At 31.1% G+C, this 15817-nt stretch overlaps 1 protein-coding gene across 1 annotated transcript in view; it reads left to right on the plus strand.

The window, feature by feature from the left end:
- Positions 1 to 15817, plus strand: part of nAChRalpha6 (nicotinic acetylcholine receptor alpha6) — a 961717-nt gene that overhangs the window by 723844 nt on the left and 222056 nt on the right. The gene's annotated exons all lie outside the window — the stretch shown is intronic.

Raw genomic sequence — 15817 nt, forward strand, 5'->3', positions numbered from 1 at the left:
TATTTTTCTTGACATGAGAAAAAGAGAAAGAAGAAAATAAAATTTCAAAACAATTTTAAAGTTGCAGCTGCAAAAATGTGCCACGACGTTTTGTGGATCTGTATTTGATATTTGAAATATTTTTTCAAAGGACTCGAGTATTTTTAAAAATATTTTTTTTAAAGGACTCGTTGATTTTTATAAAAATTTTTTCAAAGGACTCGTTGATTTTAAAAAATATTTTTTCAAAAGACTCGTGGGTTTTTAAAAATATTTTTTCAAAGGGCTCGAGTATTTTTAAAAATATTTTTTTTAAAGGACTCGTTGATTTTTATAAAAATTTTTTCAAAGGACTCGTTGATTTTAAAAAATATTTTTTCAAAAGACTCGTGGGTTTTTAAAAATATCTTTTCAAAGGACTCGAGGATTTTTAAAAATATTTTTTCAAAGGACTCGAGGATTTTCAAAAATATTTTTCAAAGGACTCGAGGATTTTTATAAATTTTTTTCAAAGGAACCGTGGATTTTTAAAAATATTGTTGCAAAATCCTCGTGGATTTTTAAAATATTTTTTCAAAGGACTCGTGTATTTTAAAAAATATTTTTTCAAAGGAGTCGTGGATTTTTAAGAATATTTTTTCAAAGGACTCGTGAAGTTTTTAGAATATTTTCAAAGGACTCGTAGATTTTTAAGAATATTTTTTCAAAGGGCTCTTGGATTTTGAGAAATATTTTTCAAAGGACTCTTGGATTTTGAGAAATATTTTTCAAAGGACTCTTGGATTTTTAAGAATATGTTTTCAAAGGACTCGTGAATTTTTAAGAATATTTTTCACAGGAATCGTGGATTTTGAGGAACATTTTTCTAAAGGACTTTTTGATTTTGTAGAATATTTTTCAAAGGACTCGCTGATTTTTAAACACAATTTTGTTGCAGGATTCGCGCATTTTTAAAAATATATTTTCAAAGGACTGGTGGATTTTTAAAAATATTTTTTCAAATGATTCGTTAACTTTTAAAAACATTTTGCAAAGGACTCGTGGATTTTTAAAAAAATTTTCAAAGGACTCGTGGATTTTTAAAAACATTTTTTCAAAGAACTCGTGGATTTTTAAAAAAATTTTCAAAGGACTCGTGGATTTTTAAAAACATTTTTTCAAAGAACTCGTGGATTTTTAAAAATATTTTTTGGAAGGACTTGTGGATTTTTAACAATATTTTTTCAAATGACTCGTGGATTCTTAAAAATATTTTTTCAAAGGACTAGTGGATTTTTAAAAATATTGTTGCAAATGCGTCGTGGATTTTTAAAAATATTGTTGCAAATGCCTAGTGGATTTTTAAAAAATATTTTTTTCAAAGGAGTCCTGGATTTTTAAGAAAATTTTTTTCAAAGAACTCGTTGATATTTATAAATATTTTTTTCAAAGGAGTCCTGGATTTTTAAGAAAATTTTTTACAAAGAACTCGTTGATTTTTATAAATATTTTTTCAAAGGACTAGTGAATTTTTAAAAAATTTTTCTATAGAAAAAATTTCCTCAGGTCCCTGAGGATGGTTTTTTTCTATAGAAAAAATTTCCTCAGGTCCCTGAGGATGGTTTTTTTCTATAGAAAAAATTTCCTCAGGTCCCTGAGGATGGTTTTTTTCTATAGAAAAAATTTCCTCAGGTCCCTGAGGATGGTTTTTTTCTATAGAAAAAATTTCCTCAGGTCCCTGAGGATGGTTTTTTTCTATAGAAAAAATTTCCTCAGGTCCCTGAGGATGGTTTTTTTCTATAGAAAAAATTTCCTCAGGTCCCTGAGGATGGTTTTTTTCTATAGAAAAAATTTCCTCAGGTCCCTGAGGATGGTTTTTTTCTATAGAAAAAATTTCCTCAGGTCCCTGAGGATGGTTTTTTTCTATAGAAAAAATTTCCTCAGGTCCCTGAGGATGGTTTTTTCTATAGAAAAATTTCCTCAGGTCCCTGAGGATGGTGTTTTCTATAGAAAAAATTTCCTCAGGTCCCTGAGGATGGTTTTTTCTATAGAAAAAATTTCCTCAGGTCCCTGAGTATGGTTTTTTCTATAGAAAAAATTTCCTCAGGTCCCTGAGGATGGTTTTTTCTATAGAAAAAATTTCCTCAGTTCCCTGAGGATGGTTTTTTCTATAGAAAAAATTTTCTCAGTTCCCTGAGGATGGTTTTTTCTATAGAAAAAATTTCCTCAGTTCACTGAGGATGGTTTTTTCTATAGAAAAAATTTCCTCAGTTCCCTGAGGATGGTTTTTTCTATAGAAAAAAATTCCTTAGGTCCCTGAGGATGGTTTTTTCTAGAGAAAAAATTTCCTCATTTCCCTGAGGATGGTTTTTTCTATAGAAAAAAATTCCTCAGGTCCCTGAGGATGGTTTTTTTCTATAGAAAAAATTTCCTCAGGTCCCTGAGGATGGTTTTTTCTATAGAAAAAATTTCCTCAGGTCCCTGAGGATGGTTTTTCTATAGAAAAAATTTCCTCAGGTCCCTGAGGATGGTTTTTTTCTATAGAAAAAATTTCCTCAGGTCCCTGAGGATGGTTTTTTCTATAGAAAATATTTCCTCAGTTCCCTGAGGATGGTTTTTGCTATAGAAAAAATTTCCTCAGTTCCCTGAGGATGGTTTTTTTTCTATAGAAAAAAATTTCCTCAGGGTCCCTGAGGATGGTTTTTTCTATAGAAAAAAATTCTTCAGGTCCCAGGGATGATTTTTTCTATAGAAAAAAATTCTTCAGGTCCCAGGGGATGATTTTTTCTATAGAAAAAATTCTTCAGGTCCCAGGGGATGATTTTTCTATAGAAACATTTTCCTCAGGTCCCTTAGTGGGTTTTTTCTATAAAAAATGTCTCAGGTTCCTGATGATGGTTTTCAGTTTTAATTTTAATGTCAGGATAGGCACTTAGATTATTGTTTTTCCCCAATCCTTATTCACTAAACAATCTTCGTTACAGCTAAGCTATTTACACGCTCACACACTTGTTTGTAAAACAAAATTATAATGTCTTTTCGACGTTTTAAAAAGTTCCTGAAAAATATATTTTGCCATTGTTTAAATGTTTACACAAGATGTTACGCTTTCCTTCACATCGAAATTAGTATGTCGTCTTTGGGACATAACGGATAAATGTCAATTTAAACGCTAATTTGGTAATATTGTACACGTTCCTTTGAAATACCTTTAAAGGAAACTTTCCTTTTTTGCGGAATGTAAATAAATATCCTGCTAAGCCGCAACAAATATGCAAAGGCATATTTAAACTTAAGACAAGGGTCTGCTCAATATCCAACACTCACATATGGATAAAGTCGCACGCACATGTATCCTTCCTAACACCTAACAACAACACCAATAATAACAAAAAGAAAGTGTGACATTTGGTAAACACCTGTGTGGGTGTTTGTGTGTGGGTATAAGTGTGGTTGGGGGCCACAACAAAGGACAAGAAATGTTGTCAAGCCATATAATCAGCCAACCAATTTTGCGGGCCACAATTTAATTTGAATAATGTCATTAAAATAAATGAGTTAATTATGGTTAAAAGGTAAATAAATTTTGAAAATACATTTCAGTTGAAGCGAACTGAATAAATACATTTTTAATATGGCAGAAGTGCAGGGAAATAAGTTGGAAATGTGAGTTTTTTTTTCTTTTGATGGCAAATGGAAAAGAAACCTTGAAGTTCCTACACAGCCAAGAAGATGATGGCATCGTTGTCAACATAAGGCGCATTATATGTTTTCGAAACTGTGAACTGAATTAAATTCAATTATCATTTCATTTATTCCTTTTGGATTATGACGATATTTTGTTGGCGGCTTATGTGATGACAGCAATTTAATTAAATTTTATGTAAGGCAATTCTAAAAAAATAATAATATGTAAATATTTTATTAATTTAAAAAATAAGGTTTTAATTTTGTTCGATTATAACAGCAGGACAGGAAATGGGAGAATATTTTTAAAAACGTGTATTTTTTAATTAATATTTTTCCAACGACCAAATAAACGTGGATTTTTTAAAGATTTTTTTCCAACCACCAAATAAATGTGGATTTTTTAAAGAATATTTTTTTCAACCACCAAATAAACGTGGATTTTTAAAGAATATTTTTTTCCAAACACCAAAAAACGTGAATTTTTTAAAGAATAGTTTTTCGAACCTCCATACGACGTGGATTTTTTAAAGAATATTTTTTCCAACCACCATCAGACGTGGATTTTCTAAAGAATATTTTTTCCCACCACCATCAGTCGTGGATTTTTAAAAGAATATCTTTTCCAACCACCATCAGTCATGGATGTTTTGAAGAATATTTTGTCCAAACACCATCGAACGTGGATTTTTTAAAGAATATTTTTTCCAAACACCATCGGACGTGGATTTTTTAAAGAATATTTTTTCCAACCACCAACAGTCGTGGATCAGACGTGGATTTTTTAAAGAATATTTTTTCCAACCACCAACATTCGTGGATCAGACGTGGATTTTTTAAAGAATATTTTTTCCAACCACCAACAGTCGTGGATCAGACGTGGATTTTTTAAAGAATATTTTTTCCAACCACCAACAGTCGTGGATCAGACGTGGATTTTTTAAAGAATATTTTTTCCAACCACCAACATTCGTGAATCAGACGTGGATTTTTTAAAGAATATTTTTTCCAACCACCAACATTTTTTTTTTAAAAATATTTTTTCCAAACACCATCAGACGTGGATTTTTTAAAAAAAAAATATTTTTTTCAAACACCATCAGACGTGGATTTTTTTAAAAAAAATATTTTTTCCAAACACCATCAGACGTGGATTTTTTTAAAAAAAATATTTTTGTTGGCGTTTTTTATTGTTGGACTGCAGAATTTTACATCTTTGTGTTTATTTCAGCTTTAGTCCATATTTTGTTGTATTCAAGTATTGTATATTGTTTTGTTGTATTTCAAGTATTTGGTGGATATAAAATTCTTTAGTTCGACTCAAATTGTAGGGTAATCAGTTTTAGGGCCATATAGCAAATTTCTCATTTTGTTTAATTTGCTGGATGGGCTTATTGACCTGTTTATCGATACAGAGTCGGCGGAAAAGGGAACTGATGAAGTTGTTTGGTGACAACTGAAACTATAGTATTCCCCCACCCTCCGCCCGCAACTAATCAATTTCATATCCACTGTAAAACATTTTGTTGTTATTCAAATACTTGAATACAACAAAATATGGACTAAAGCTGAAATAAACACAAAGATGTAAAAAATATTTTTTTCAAATACCATCAGGCCGAATTTCTGGGATGTTTTAAAATATTTAAAATCCTAGACAGAGGACTTCATCTTCTACCGATGCACAAAAATTCTTATTAGATTTCTTATGACTTTTAACGATACATTTGTTAGTTTGCTTGTAATTCCTTATGTTCCTTGGACGTCAGTGTGTCATAAAATATGATTCCTTCCTTCTATCCTGTCATTCTGCTGACCACAGTAACAAATGACAAAATGTCTAAATGGATATTTTTCTTGACATGAGAAAAAGAGAAAGAAGAAAATAAAATTTCAAAACAATTTTAAAGTTGCAGTTGCAAAAATGTGCCACGACGTTTTGTGGATCTGTATTTGATTGGTTGGGCACCAGCAAGGAGTTGTGCATTTTTTTATGTTTAAAAGTTGTCATGACAATGATTTGCCATGATGCCTAAGCGGCCTTTGGATGGCACACAGAAGGATTTCTTGGTCTGTCGTTTGTTCTCCTGTTTCTTCTTTTGTTCTTTTGAGGGAAGTTTTAATTGTTTTTAAATATCGTTTTAGCTTGCCTTCGTTTCTGAGTTGCTTCTATTTGTGATACAACGGCAGCCAGTAACGACCGCAAAAGACCACAAAATACAACAATAACAAAATCTGTCTTCATTTATTTTTTCCCTTGGAAGTTTTATTATTTTTATCTGTGGCCCAAAAAATTTTTCATTTCTAATCTCCTTAGAAGACAGAAAATTCGATATAATTTCATTAGAATTTATTACTTTTGAAAAAGAATTTGAAGCTTGAGGAGTTGTAAGAAAAGTTTGTTGTATAGTTCCATGAATGTGTGTGTATATTCTCTATGTAGTTGAAAAATTTGTGCAATTGTCTGCAGCTTTGAAAAAATAATATTTTTATTATATTCTCTCTTGCTGCTGCTACTACTATTGATGATAATAATAATGCAATATTATTTTTATGATATTTATCTTAAATTAGAAAATTTTCAAGTTGTAGATTTCGTCTTTTGTGTGTAATAATATATGGATGTAATACACACATACAGACATAATAATATATCTGTGCGTTTTGAGAAGTTCTTTATTTTGTTGAAATTTCAATTGTTATATGAATCGTTTAGCTGTATTTAAAGTTTATAATTGAGTTTTATTATAGTTGTATAGTTTCTCTTGTTCTTGTCTTAATGCCAAAGCAAAAACCCAAAAACTTTTTCTATAGTTATTTATATGTGTATATGCTTAAGTATTTGTGTGAAATTTTATTGTAATTACTGTTATTTTAAGTTATGTTCTCCTTTCTCTGCAATGCATGAATGGTGCTGTGTTGTTGGCTGGTTGTTTCCTTCAATAGTTGAATAAAGTTTTTTTGAGAAGGGATTTTCCAAATTTAATGTGTTTTGAATTGGACTTTTATTTAAATAGAAATCCAACCAAGAAGTGTGATTTATATTAGTATTGTTAGTTGGAAGTTTTACTCGGTAATAGATCAGAAAAGTAACAAAAAATATTTTTTAACAAATCCACGACTGATGGTGGTTGGAAAAAATATTTTTTAAAAAATTCACGTCTGATGGTGGTTGAAAAAAATATTCTTTAAAAAATACTCGATTGATTGTGGTTGAAAAAAATATTCTTAAAAAAATACTCGATTGATTGTGGTTGGAAAAAGAATTCTTTAAAATATCCAAAACCGATGGTAATTGGAAAAAAATATTCTTTAAAAAATACACGTCTGATGGTGATCGGAAAAAATATTCTTTAAAAAATCCACGACTGATGGTGGTTGGAAAAACTATTCTTTAAAAAGTCCACGTCTGATGGTGGTTTAAAAAAATATTCTTTAATACATCCACGTCTGATGGTGGTTGGAAAGAATATTCTTTAAAAAAAATCCACGTCTTATGGTGGTTAGAAAAAATATTCTTTAACAAATCCACGCCTTATTGTGGTTGGAAAAAATATTCTTTAAAAAATTCACGTTTATTTGGTGGTTGGAAAAAATATTCTTTAAAAAATCCACGTTTATTTGGTGGTTGGAAAAAATATTCTTTAAAAAATCCACGTTTATTTGATGTTTGAAAAAATATTCTTTAAAAAAATCCACGTTTATTTGCTGGTTGAAAAAAATATTCTTTAAAAAATCCACGTTTATTTCGTGATTGGAAAAAATATTCTTTAAAAAATCCACGTTTATTTCGTGATTGAAAAAAATATTCTTTAAAAAATCCACGTTTATTTCGTGATTGAAAAAAATATTCTTTAAAAAATCCACGTTTATTTGCTGGTTGAAAAAAATATTCTTTAAAAAATCCACGTTTATTTCGTGATTGGAAAAAATATTCTTTAAAAAATCCACGTTTATTTCGTGATTGGAAAAAATATTCTTTAAAAAATCCACGTTTATTTGGTGGTTGAAAAAAATATTCTTTAAAAAATCCACGTTTATTTGGTGGTTGAAAAAAATATTCTTTAAAAAATCCACGCTTATTTGGTGGTTGGAAAAAATATTCTTTAAAAAATCCACGTTTATTTGGTGGTTGGAAAAAATATTGTTTAAAAAATCCACGTTTATTTGGTGGTTGGAAAAAATATTGTTTAAAAAATCCACGTTTATTTGGCGGTTGGAAAAAATATTGTTTAAAAAATCCACGTTTATTTGGTGGTTGGAAAAAATATTCTTTAAAATATCCACGCCTGATGGTTGTTGTAAAAAATATTCTTTAAAAAATCCACGACTGATTGTGATTGTGGTTAGAAAAAACATTATTTAAAAAATCCAAGACTGATGGTTGTTGGAAAAATATTTTTTTGAAAATCCACGACTGATGTTGGTTGGAAAAAAAATACTCGACTGATAGTGGTTGGATAAAGTATTCCTTAAAAAATCCCCGGCTGATGGTGGTTGGAAAAAATATTCTTTAAAAAATCCCCGACTGATAGTGGTTGGTAAAAAAAATATTCTTTAAAAAATCCCCGACTGATGGTGGTTGGAAAAAATATTCTTTAAAAAAATCCAAGACTGATGGTATTTTGAAAAAAAAATATTCTTTTAAAAATCCACGACTGACGGCGGTTGAAAAAAATATACTTTAAAAAATCTACGCCTGATGATGGCCGGAAAAAATATTCTTTTAAAAAATCCACGTCTGATGGTGGTCGGAAAAAATATTCTTTTAAAAAATCCACGTCTGATGGTGGTTGGAAAAATATTCTTTAAAAAATCCACGTTAATTTGGTAGTTGGAAAAATATTCTTTAAAAAATCCACGTCTGAAGGTGGTTGGAAAAAATATTCTTTAAAAAATCCACGTCTGATGGTGGTTGGAAAAAAATATTCTTTAAAAAATCCACGTTTATTTGGTGGTTGAAAAAAATATTCTTTAAAAAATCCACGTTTATTTGGTGGTTGAAAAAAATATTCTTTAAAAAATCCACGTTTATTTGGTGGTTGAAAAAAATATTCTTTAAAAAATCCACGTTTATTTGGTGGTTGAAAAAAATATTCTTTAAAAAATCCACGTTTATTTGGTGGTTGAAAAAAATATTCTTTAAAAAATCCACGTTTATTTGGTGGTTGAAAAAAATATTCTTTAAAAAATCCACGTCTGATGGTTGGTGGAAAAAATATTCTTTAATAAATCAACGTCTTATGGAGGCTGGAAAAATATTCTTTAAAAAATCCATGTCAGATGGTAGGTTGGAAAAAATATTGTTAAAAAAAATCCACCCCTGATGGAGGTTGGAAAAATATTCTTTAATAAATCCACGTCTTATGGAGGCTGGAAAAATATTCTTTAAAAAATCCACGTCTGATGGTAGGTGGAAAAAATATTCTTTAAAAAATCCACGTCTGATGGTAGGTGGAAAAAATATTCTTTAAAAAATCCACGTCTGATGGTAGGTGGAAAAAAATATTCTTTAAAAAATCCACGTCTGATGGTGGTTCGAAAAATAGTTTTTAAAAAATCCACATCTGATGTTCGTTGAACAAATATCTTTTAAAAAATCCATGTCTGCTATTGGTTGAAAAAAAATATCTTTTAATAGTGGTTGAAAAAAAATATCTTTTAAAAAATCCACGTCTGCTGTTGGTTGAAAAAATATTCTTAAAAAATTCCACGTCTTATGGTGGTTGGAAAAAAATTCTTTAAAATATCCACATCTGATGGTGGTTGGAAAAAAAATATTCTTTAAATATCCATGTCTGATGGTTATTGCAAAAAATATTCTTTAAAAATCCACTTGGTTGGAAAAATAATTTTTTAAAAAATCCACGGGGTAGGAAAAATTATTCTTTAAAAATCCACGTTGTTGGAAAAAATGTCCTTAGAAAATCCACATGGTTGGAGAAATGCTCTTTAAAAAACCACCTTCCTATTTTCTTAAAAAAAATTTAGAATTTGAATACTACTTTTACTTACCGTAATTTATTAAAATTTATATATTCCGCCCAAAAGTATGCAGTGCCAAAAAATCGTTCTTTACATATTTTCTCAAAACTAATATCAAGTTTGAAATATAGATGGCGTTTTAAAATATAGAGCAAAATTAAAGATACATGATTACATTGAATGTTTCAAACACCTGTAGAAAAAAATATTGAAATACCATTATTGACGACCCTAATATTAAATTTCAATATAAAAGTATGTATGTGTGAAGTTATATTTTATATACAATAATATGCTTTCAAATATGATTGTGGAGAGATATTAAAATTGGTGAAATTTGTTATTTTCATATTTTAATAAATAAAAAATCGAACAGCAAAGTGAGTGAAAAAGTGTTGAAGTAATTTGGAAAATAAATTTGCAATTGTTTTTTTATTATCAATATAAATTTTAAAATAATACCAAAAATTCTTCACCATTCTTTCACATAGCTCTGCTACTAAATGAGTGTTGTTATGTATTCTAAAAACGCAATAAATTAATATCTGTGGCATTTTTTAAAAAAAGAAGAAAATTTAGTTTGCCTCCATTAGGAGAGTCATGAAGTCACATTTGATTTTCTTAGTTTCCATTTTTTGTCCAAATTCCACAGATATAAATTTAAATAAAACAATTAAATATTAAATGATACTTTATATTAAACCAATATATACGTATACATATAAACATAAAATAAATAATCTTAAAAATAATACTAATTTTAAAACAATCTTAAATACAATGTTTGCTAAATAAATATTTGTTGTTATGCTCTCTGTTTCGTTTTCTTATTCAAAAATGAAAAAAAAATCATAAATTTTCTGTTTACTCAATGGGATTTTTTCAATGTAATTTATTTTCTTTGTTTTGTGTTTTATTTTAAATTTCATTTTCTTTGTTTGTTGAGTTTTGTTTTCTTGTTTTCTTACTTACGTTTTGATTTTCATTATTTTACATATCCCTACGACAAAAACCAACAACAACAATCACCACCACCACCACCACCACCACAACATTTTCTTTTGGCAATTTTTTGTTTGAAAATTTATGTGAATCACTCACTCAACTCACCCCGCTCAATCAAAAAATGCCACCCATAAAACACAACCACCTACCCACCAAAAAAATAAAATTGTAGGACGAGAAAAATCAACTGCTTATAACAAATCTTTGGCTTTCGTTGGTAAGTTTTCCCACCTTAAAACAAAACAAAAAAACAACAAAATTGCTTAAATGCTTAGCTTTAAAGCAGGGATTTAGCTAAAAATCACTAATCTCATTTTTTTCGAAATTCTATCGCTTGTACAAATAATACAACTAATATTAATCCTGCTACTAATTCTTCATTCTCTTATATCATAATTTTGAGCACAAACACACAACTTATATTTGCCTTCTTCTACTAAGTAGCTTTAGCTTATAATTGCATTAATGCTTCTACAAACACACTATCGCTTTAACATGATTATATCATTTATAACTTGTAAAACTTTTCATTCTAAGCTTTATGAATCTATTTTATTTTCATTGTAGTTTACCTGTCATACCTGAAGCCTTATTTCTTAAATCACTTAATTGTAGGTGAAATTATCGATACAATTTAGGGTATTTTTTAACAAGTAAATACGTCTCACTATTACCATGACTGGCTGAATGGAAGAAGATATCAAGTTATGTTTCCCATTAACAAAAAACGTGTGACTTCCCTCTGAGAACTAACTATATAACTTAACTAAATCAAAAGAGGCTAGTTCCTAATCAGAATGGAGATTCAGCTTCTTTTTTGTCTGAGTTTTGTCAGTATTTAGAACGTTTTAAATATTCCCCCTAAAAGTATACTATGCCATATATCATTATTTAGAAGTTTGCCAAACCGTTATCAAATTTGAAATGTAGATGGCCTTTTAAAATTTAGAGAACAACTAACGTTTTTGGCGGCTATGGGAAAAATTATTCTTAAATTACCAATAGGGAGACGCTCATTCTAAATTTCAAAAGATTGAGCATTTTCACGGAGTAAGAAATCAAGGGAAATCCCGCACCGCGAATTCCCGGGAATTCTCGGTTTTTTGGTTACGGGATTTTCCCGGGAAATCGGGAAATATCTTTTTACATTTATCACAACTAATATTGAATTAATGAATATACTATGCCCGTCACTTTTATACCATAGAATCAAAATTCGATTAGATTTTACAGAATCGATAAATTACAAATATTTGGAAATAACTTTAATCTACAGAAGTGTTTTCAGGGAAAAAGTTATAAGAGCCGCACCAAAAACATGGACTATAATGACGGAATATTTTCTATTTTAAAGTCCCATTTTTATACCCTCAGCCATTGGGTCCTGCTTGGCTGGTGAGCACGATAACATTCGAACGAAGCCACAGATCAGGTCAAAAATTTGGGATTCGAAATTTTTTCAAACTTAGTTTAAGTTTGAAGATTGACCATATCGGTGGTCCACTACTTCCGGTACCTTCCCCACAAAAGTTCAACAATTATCGCTAAAACGGTACCCACGATAACTCGCGAAGGGAATAACTAAATCGGTCATAATTTTGCATATGGTAATATTAGTTCCAGGCATAGAACGGGTTGCACACAAAATTCGGAAAAAGAGAAGTTTTAGAGCTCCTCTCGGATCGCTAAAGAGGGTATTTACACTTTGATACGACCAAAAATGTGCCTCATCGAAATAATGGTTTTAGACCCCAAGTATGTTTGTACGATATCCGTTTCAGATAATTTTGAGTAGATCTAGCAATGTCCGTCCGTCTGTCTGTCCGTCTGTCTGTCTGGCTGGCTGGTGCGCACGATAATTCTCGAACGAAGCAATCGATTCGGTTCAAATTTTGGGTATCGAAATATTTTGTACAGATTCGATTTAAGTTCGAAGATGGGCCATATAGGTCCACTAGTTCAGGTACCTCCCCCACAAATGTTCAAAAATTGTCGCAAAACTTGTGCGCACGATAACTCTTGTAGGGAATAATCGATTTGGTCCATACTTTGCACATCGTGTAATTTCTACCAAACTTAGATGAATCGATCGGTCCACTCCTTCGGGTACCTCCCACACAAAATTTCAGAAAAGTTCAGATTAGGACCTGGTCTCGAATCGCTTTGATTTTTGTTTACGCAAGTTGTATTCGCTGTCCTCTATACGACGCTGTAAGTTTCATTAGGGGCAAGTCCATACTTCCTGAGAAAATAGCCTGAAAGTTACAAAAAACCCTATGACACCGTGTGTAGTGGTTGGAGAGCATGATAACTCTCGAACGGATCTGCCGCTTTGGTCCAAAATTTGGCTTTCGTAATATTTTGTCCAAACTTAGTTCAAGTTCAAAGATGGATTATATCGGTCCACTCCTTCCGGTACCTCCCCCATAAAAGTTCGGAAATGTTCGGAAAATTTGTGCGTACGATAACTCTTGAAGGGAGTAACCGATTTGGTCCATACTTTGCACATTATGAAATTTCTACCAGACTTAGAGGAGGTTCCAATATGGACTCAATCCATAATTTACACATTCTCATAATAACTACCAGATATAGATCAGGTTCGAATATGGACTATATTTGTCCACTCCATCCCGTACCTGGTATCGAATCACTTTGATTTTTGTTGAAGCAACTTACATTCGCTGCCTCAATTACGATGGTAAAAGTTGTTTCAGGGGCAAGTCCATACCCCATGGTCTATATCGGTCCATTCCTTTTCCGCAAAATTTTTGAACTTTAATCCTAATCAACATTTTTGTCGGTTTATACGACCAAAATTTTGAAACCCCCTAAATACATAAGTTTTTTTGTGAAAAAAGTGTTTCAATTTGCACTGGCTGAGGGTATATTTCTGTCGGCAAGGCCGACTGATACTTTTTTACTTGTTTTTCAGCAATTTGTCGTTATTTTATCGGGGGCAAGTCCATACTTCCTGAGATAATGTCTTAATAACTCCAAGAAACCTTGTCGGCAACAATTAAAATGGAAAATTGGCAGATAACTCCCTCAGGAAATTTCTGATTGGTCCTAACTTTGCATATCGTATCGTATCGTGTATCAGGTCGAGTACTTCCAACACAAAATTTAGGAAAAGTGCAGTTTAACAGCTTATCTCGAATCGTTTTGAAATTCTTTCCAAAAAGTTCTACTTGAAGGCCCTGTTACGACGGCGCAACTTTTGTTGGACTGGCAAGTCCACTCTTCCTGAGGTAAAGGCACAAAATCTCAAAAAAGCCTGCCGATACCAACTACATTGGGTAGGACGTAAGATAACCGTCGAAGGGTGAAATCTCCCACACTCTCTCTTTTAAATGTTTGACAACATGCTTTGTGTGCGGCTCTAGTTAAAATGGTAAAATTATTTCCTAAGAAATTGGCTCAAAAACTCAAAAAGCCCCTAGAAACGTCAGATGTATTGCGTTTGCTTCTTTTCTTTAGGTTCGAGGATGAGGGTATATCTCAGTCGGCACAGCTGACTGATACTTTCCTACTTGTTTCAAGCAATCTGAAGCATAAGAATAAAACATACGATTTTTGAGGTCCATAAAATTGGAATTTCTGGTTAATTAATTCATTGTTTGAGTCAAATAACTTTTCATAGAGCGATTTCATTAGCTTTGAATAATGGAAATAATCAGTGTGGGCCAAATCCGGGCAACATGGTGCATTTTTCTTATTTTTTTCGTTTGAGCTCGTAACTCTTTGAATATTGTATTTCATATAAGTTACTATGGGAAGATAAAAAAAAATCACGGAAATATTGATCCACACTCGTATTTTAAAATTTCCCGGGAAATCCCGGATTCCCGGGAATGGCGATTTTTTGATTCCCGTTTCCCGGGAATGATAAAAACGGGGAAAACCCAAAACCCTTGTAAATAGACATGTAAACACCTCGGATTTAAAGACTGGTGTTTTAAAGAGTCGTGAATTTTTATAATTATTTTAAGGCCTTGTGGATGTTAAAAAAAATTAGGGACTGGCGGATTTTTATAAACATTTTTAAGGACTCGTAGATTTTTAAAAATATTTTTTAAGGACTAGTGTATTTTTCTTTTTTCGTGGATTTTTCTAAAGGACACGTGATTCTAAAAAAATTTGTTTTTTTTTAAAGGATACGAAGGACACGTGGATTGTTAAGAATATTTTTCCAAAGGTCTTTTGGATTTTTATGAAAATTTTTTAAAGTATACGAAGGACTCATGGATTTTTAGGATTATTTTTCAAAAAATTCGAAGGACACAGGAATTTTTAAGAATAATAAGAAGTCTTCGATTTCAGATTTTTTCAAATGACAGTGATTTGAAATCAAGTTTTTCCAAACACTCGATGATTTTTAAAAATATGTTTGTAAGGGAATCTAGGATTTTTAAGAAAATTTTTCTGAAGAACTCTCAGATTTTTAAGAATATTTTGTTCCAAAGGATTTTTTCCCAAGGACTAGTGGATTTTTAAGAATATCTTTTCCATTTACTCGTGGATTTTTAAGAACATGTTTTCCAAAAGACTCGTAAATTTCTAAGAGTTTTTTTCCAAACACTCGATGATTCTTAAAAATATGTTTGTAACGGAATATTGAATTTTTAAGAACATTTTTCTGAAGGATTCGCGGATTTTTAAGAATATTTTGTTTCGAAGGACTCGTGGATTTTTAAGAATATTTTCTCTGTGAAGAGTCCGGACACTTTATGTACAAATTCACAGGTGCTTCGCAGACCCGCTTGTGTGGTAGATGGATTTTACGGGTCCCCTGTTTGGGACCACTAGGATGATTGGTATTTCAAATGGGCTATATTTATATGGGCCCATTTTTGGTGTTCTTAAGGTTTTAGCTTTATTATCACAACGAAATGGCTGAAATTTGGTATTTAGTCTTCGTTGGTGGTGTAAAACTTTCCACCAGACAATTGTCGGTATAGATCCACGTCTTCATATAGCCCCCATAGAAGGGAACCTCCCAATTCTGAATGTCTTAGCCTCAATATCCCACCGAAATGGCTGAAATTTGGTATTTAGTCTTCATTGGGGGTACAAAACTTTCCACCTGAAATTTATCGGTATATGTCTACGTCTTCATATAGCCCCCATAGAACGGTACCTCCCGATTTTCGGTATTTTGAAGGTTTTAGCATCAATATCC

This window comes from Musca autumnalis, unplaced genomic scaffold (assembly GCF_047663935.1).
Source record: "Musca autumnalis isolate F117 unplaced genomic scaffold, ASM4766393v1 scaffold_2, whole genome shotgun sequence".
NCBI lineage: Eukaryota > Metazoa > Arthropoda > Insecta > Diptera > Muscidae > Musca > Musca autumnalis.